The 6,457-nt window shown below is 43.6% G+C and overlaps 1 non-coding gene across 1 annotated transcript; it reads left to right on the top strand.

The window, feature by feature from the left end:
* Positions 1–6,125: 6,125 nt before the first annotated feature.
* Positions 6,126–6,196, top strand: trnag-gcc (transfer RNA glycine (anticodon GCC)). The gene has a single exon. It is a non-coding gene; the product is annotated as a tRNA-Gly (tRNA).
* Positions 6,197–6,457: the final 261 nt, after the last annotated feature.

Below are 6,457 nucleotides of genomic sequence, written 5' to 3' on the forward strand. Positions count from 1 at the left end.
ACAGTCTAGGACAAGCGGTCATAATTGTAGAGTAAGAGGGGGGAGATTCAAGACAGAGACAGGGATAAGGAGAAGCTACTTCTCCCAGCCTGGAATGATTTGGGCCATTATATTTATATTCTGCATTGTACAACAATGAAATTTATCTTTTTGAAAAGCAAGTGGAGGAAGCAAACCAAGAAAACACAAGGGTAGATTTTCGTGCAAGTTCGGTTTGAAAATTGGTTAAATTGATCAACTTATAAATATTCTTACTGTAGAATTATACTTGAAACTTTTTGTTTCATTTCTTCCATGTTTTATTGTTTAATTTGAAATGTAGGGGGGCAAAGTTGGAATGCACCTCAAAAATTGAGTGCAAGGTGCATGATTCTCCTGCACCGATTCGAAGTGATGCAGGTACCATGCAAACTTTGTGTTGGCTGCTAAGTATAATAATTGTCACAAAGAGCAGTGCTGAATGCACTGTTGAGTGTCATAGAAAGGTTAGTCATAGAATCCCTACAGTACAGAAGAAGGCCATTTGGCCCATTGAGCCTGCACCCACTACAATCCCATCCTATTCCCATAACTCCACATTTGTCCTGCTAATCCTCCGAAACTAAGGTCAATTTAGCATGGCCAATCAGCCTAACCGACACATCTTTGGGCACTGCAGAAGGAGGCCATTTGGCACATCAAGTCTGCACTGACAACAATCTCACCTAGGCTCTGCTAATCTCCCTGACATTAAAGGACAATTTAGCATGGCTAATCCACCTAACCAGCACATCTTTGGACTGTGGGAGGAAACCGAAGCATCTGGAGGAAACCCATGCAGACACGGGGCTGGGGGGGGGGCGGGGTGGGGAGACATGCAAACTCCACACAGACAGTGACCCAAGTTGGGAATCAAACCCAGGTCCTTGGCACTGTGAGGCAGCAGTGCTAATCACCATGCCACCGTGTCACCTCTCATTCAAGAAAGCTACAATTAAGGATTCTCTTGTAATTGAGTCTGTGTCTACATATGCCCTTCTTGTGAACCCAAATCTCCGCTCACCTGATGAAGCAGCAGCGCTCGGAAAGCTCATGCTACCAAGTAAACCTATTGGACTTTAACCTGATGTTGTGAGACTTCTTACAATTACAGAGGATAGTACATTTCTACTAGTATTAAAACCAAACTGATACTCAACAGTTCATTTATCTTTGATAATCCTGTGAAGAAGGGAATGTTTGCTGGCTCCGGAGTTGTACTTCAGGTGAGTCCAGATGGCTGAGGTCAAACACAGATTAGACGTAGTATTTCTTTGAAGTGAAGGTTGTTCATCTGATGAACCACAGATCCAACTCGGAGCATTGGAATCAAGCTGGAGGCTTTTTTAAAAAAAAGTCTTTTTAAGCACCTCAGTTTTGGAAAGGCCAATGTAGCACAACCTTTTTCTGTAGTCGGTGTTATTTTGACAGACTGCCCGAGTTTTTTAAATCAAAGAATCAGTTTCAAACATGGTCACTGATATTCAATAAGAGGTAGATGTTAGTCCCTCAGTATCAGAGAACCAGTTTCAGTAACATCGTCAAAAGCCATTGATATTTAATAGATGGTAAATAGTGGTCTTTTGCACTTTACTTTGGGCAACTGGGTCTTGTTAATTTCCCTATGCCTGACAGACAGTAGCAGCTAACCAGTGAGGGGTAGGAACATCTGTATTTGTTCATCTTCATGCAGGAGAGGATATTGGAGATAACAGTACTTAAACCATCAAAAACAAAGACAAATTGCTGCCTATTGCACATTCTCACACCTCACGTCACCCAACGCATTATGATTTACAATTAACAGATGGTGTACATAGAACATAGAACATAGAACACTACAGCACAAACAGGCCCTTCGGCCCACAAGTTGAGCCGATCACATCTATACCTACCAATCCATAGACCTCTCTATAACCTCCAATCCCATTAAATCCCATATACTCATCCAGAAGTCTTTTAAAAGACCCCAGCAAGATCGTCTCCACCACCACTGACAGCAGCCGATTCCATTCACTCACCACCCTCTGAGTGAAAAACTTAACCCTAACATCACCTCTGTACTTGCTTCCCTGCACCTTAAATCTGTGTCCTCTCGTAGCGACCATTTCAACCCGGGGAAATAGCCTCTGAGAATCCACCCTATCTATTCCTCTCAACATTTTATAAACCTCTATCAGGTTGCCTCTCAACCTACGCCTCTCCAGGGAGAAGAGTCCCAGCTCCCTCAACCTATCAACCAAATAGCTCTTGCTTTGCCCCCTTTCCCCTCCCTTGAGCCATTATGGCTTCGGATACCGAAGAACTGTTGCCTGGCTAGCCAGTGCTGAGAGGGACTGAAGGCCTTGAGGGAGAAGAGACTGAAGAGCAAGAAACATAGTCACTCGGCCTGACACTCACAGACACCAACTCAGATACTGGCACTGCACAGTCACTAGAGGGCATCACAGAGGTGAGGTCTGCATGCGATGAGTTGCTGGGCATGAGTCCAGCCAGGAAAAAGGGTGAGGTAGATGCTCGCTTCCTGGAGGGTAGTGTTATACACAAGTTCTTCTGCAGAGAATTTGCTGATGTACAAAAAAAAATTAATGAATATATACAGAGAAATGCTTATTCCATTGACAGGCCTGTTAGCAAACATGCTGTTGTTGTCAAGGACATTGCAGAAGTCTGTCTCCAACTTGGAGACAATGCAGCAGCAATATCAATGATTAGACAGCACAACACTGTGCCCGCTTTCAGGAGATGTCCAATTTTTCCCTCAGAGTGCTAGCAAACCATTTGACTGCATGAGATCATGAGGATCGAGCATCACCGCTGGATTTAGTTCCGTCCTCACATACTGTGGGTGGCACAGTGGTTAGCACTGCTGCTTCACAGTGCCAGGGACCCGGGTTCAATTCCGACATTGGGTGAGGTGACTATGTGGACACGTTCTCCCCGTGTGTGTATGGATTTCCTCTGGTTTCCTCCCACGCTCCAAAGATGTGCAGGTTAGGTGGATTGGCCACGCTAAGTTGTCCCTTATGTCCCAAGATACATAGGTTGAGGGTATTAGCAGGGTAAATGTGTGGGGCTACAGAGATAGGGTCTGGATGGGATGCTTTGTTGGAGGGAGAGTCAGTGTGGACTTGATGGGCCAAATGGCCTCCTTCTGCATTGTTAAGATTCTATGAACTCCCATACGCATGCACTTTCCTACAAAGATCACTAGAGGGTGATCATGAACAATGAGCCAAGCTGATGCCTCAGTTCCATTGACCCATTCCACCAAACATCAGAAGGTCAGCACAGGTGCTGCAATCCAATCTCAGCTGTGATTAGTTAATTTAGCTCAGTAAGGGGATTAATCCTGATTTCAGGCCTCACCAGGGATTTGAGTGCACCATTCAGGCTGACACTTCACTGCTGTACTGTGAAAGCAAAAAGATATTAATACTCCTGAGAGAAGCATTGCACAATGCCTGTGGGAACGCTGGAGAGGTGAGGACGCTGAGCCCCGGCAGTAGGTGGGGGGGGGAGAGGCAGTCACTTCCTCTCAGATCATCAAAGGGAGGTTTCCCACTTAAAATTTTGGGCCTCTTCTTCCTACTTCATGATTTTACTCACAAGTCCAAAAGTGTGTGGATTAGTTTGATTGGCCATGTTAAATTGCCACTTCGTGTCAGGGGGACTAATAGGGTAAATAGGTGATGTTACTGGGATAGGGCCTGGGTGGGATTGTGGTTGATGCAGACTCGATGGGCCGAATGGCCTCTTTCTGCACTGTTGGGATTCTATGAAGCTCATGTTAAAATGCAGCCCAAGGTGCTACTGATGTAACCAGATGTCAGCTTGCTTCTGTTTTAGGAGGATAATTCATTCCATATGTTAGGACAGACAGTGGAAACTGGGTGACTTGTAGAGTGAGCAAATAATCACTTTGCTTTTAGCTACCCAACATCTGCCAGACAGGAAAGGTTAAATTCACCCTTTATTCCTTGCTTATCTCAATATGCTTCAGACTATTTCCTCCAACGTGTGTTGTCCTGGTCTTTTTGTCGTTTGCCTGCCACTGATAGGGTGAATTTTTGTGCACACATAGATGAAAATTTTCCAGCCCTTCTTGCCAACAGGATCTTCCAGTCCTGCTGAAGGCAAGCCTCCATAGCGGATTTACTGACACCGAGGTGGGCAAGGAACGTGAATGGCCATAGACTTCAGCAGGACTTGAAGATCCTGCCAGTGGCAAATGGCAACTGGGCTTGAGCACAGTAAGAAGTCTCACAACACCAGGTTAAATAACCAACCAGTTTATTTGGAATTGCAAGCTTTTGGAGCACTTCCTTCAGCAGGTGAATCACTTACCTGATGAAGGAGCAATGCTCTGAAAGCTCATGATTCCAAATAAACCTGTTGTATTTTAACCTGGTGTTGTGAAACTTCTTACTGTGCACACCCTAGTCCAATGCCAGTATCTCCATAACTGGGGATGAGGCGATGGTCAAGAGGGCATGCTATAGTCTATGGATTTATTTTTCTGCATTAATGTATTGGAGATTACTCTTTAATTCCTGGAGACGTGGGGCAATCCTGGAGTGTTGATAAGATCCTGGAAGGCCATTTTGAACGCCAGGAAGTCTCATTTGCACATTGACCTTGGGCAAACATTCCACTAGTTCCAGGCCGGTGCCACTTGGGTTGTCTGGAAGCTGAGCTGGTGGGCAGGCAGGTGGGTTCAAATATGTGGTAGGGGCAAATTGCAGTAATCCCAAAGCATCAGAGTCTACTCATGGTGTCCAGAGGAGTGTTCCTGCTATCCTGGCCCCACAGAAATACTTCTGAGCTCGCCTTTTTCGGACCGTTTCCATTTCATTTCACCAATCTCTGAGGATGACTGCTATAGGCAGCTTGAGGCTCTTATACCTCCAAGAGGGTGTACTTGGAGTGTGATGAAACTCAAGTTTTTATCTTCTTTAGGCAGTAGGTCAGGAACTCTGGTTCTTGATGAATCTCAGTCCTCTTGTCCAAGCACTGGCTGTGAAATGGCCACAATGTGCAATTGGGATGTTTCATATTATTCAGGCCAGGGACTAATGTCAGAGTTCCCGACCTATGAACTAAAGAAGATAGGCACTTGAGTTTCATTGAATGGTAGGCTGACAAAAAAATTAACCAAAACAATTGTATATTTTTAAGCATTATATGAGAAAGCTTTATAGATAAACAGACAGATAGAAAGCTTAGATAATTGGTTAGATAGGTAACTTAGATAGATAGCTTAGATAGAGATAGATAGATTGATTGATTGATAGATAGATAGATCCTTTTTTAGGTTGCACTTATTATGGTAACTATTCCCTAATTTTATCTATTAGCATTTTAATTCATGTAGAGATCTCACTTAAACTGGCTGAAAAGATCACTGTTGTTTTTCTGCATTTTGGGTTTAAGATCCTTCAGGATTCTATTTCACAAAACAAATGCCAGTGTATGTATTTGTGATTTTTAAATCTGCTTCAATGCATATTGCCTCGAAGCTCAATTTGAATGCTAAAGTGTTCAAAATAGAAGTCAATTCATTCAAACCATTCCCCTGCGCAAAAGGAATTGGGATCATTTAGTTCAGTAAGCTCTGTAAATCATTGTTAATATGCACACAAACTGTTCCACCCTAGACTATCACCCAGCCCATTATTTTCGAGGTAGTGTGCTGGATAAGTCTAGCCAGTCTCGATACAGTCCACTGCGTAAAAATAAAAGGAGCATTTGCACTGTTTGCTGTCAGTAAACTGCCTGCAGTTGTATGTTTATTGTGGTTTGCACGCTAAAGCTGAGAGCTTGCCACGTCATCTTGGGTAAGAGGCCTCCAGACTCAGGTTACAGCTGTATGCAGCCCAGCTCCTAGTGCGGTCAATATAAATTCATGCAACAGCCTTACTGGACCAAATACATAGACAAAATGCAATATTGCAGTGTGCTGCAGAGGCAAGCAAAATTTGCCCGTTTTGATGTTCAGCATTAAAACAAAATTCAAAGAATCAGAACATTGAATCAATATGATGTAAACCTAATTTCCTGTCAAATTCTTGATGTGAGTAAAGAAGGGAAAGCTTTGACTATCCTTTGCATTGGTGGTTCAGTGGTAGCATTCTCGCCTGCCACGCGGGAGGCCCGGGTTCGATTCCCGGCCAATGCAACTGTGTTTTTTTTTCGCAAAATGTGGACTGTTCTGCAAATTTTTTTATAATGATTACTATAAGTCACAAAATTTACTTTTATTTCTTAGCCTCTCACCACACAAAAAAGCATTGATTTAGGTTTTGTTTTTGCTAGCATAATGCGAGGCATGTTGCTGCATCTATTGGCGGTGCATACTTACTAGGTATCAGACGCATTTTGCAGGCAAATAACATAGAATCATTACAGTGCACAAGGAAGCCATTTGGCCCATCAAGTC

The sequence above is a fragment of the Carcharhinus amblyrhynchos genome, chromosome 8 (assembly GCF_965287045.1).
Source record: "Carcharhinus amblyrhynchos chromosome 8, sCarAmb.v2.hapA, whole genome shotgun sequence".
Classification (NCBI taxonomy): Eukaryota; Metazoa; Chordata; class Chondrichthyes; order Carcharhiniformes; family Carcharhinidae; genus Carcharhinus; species Carcharhinus amblyrhynchos.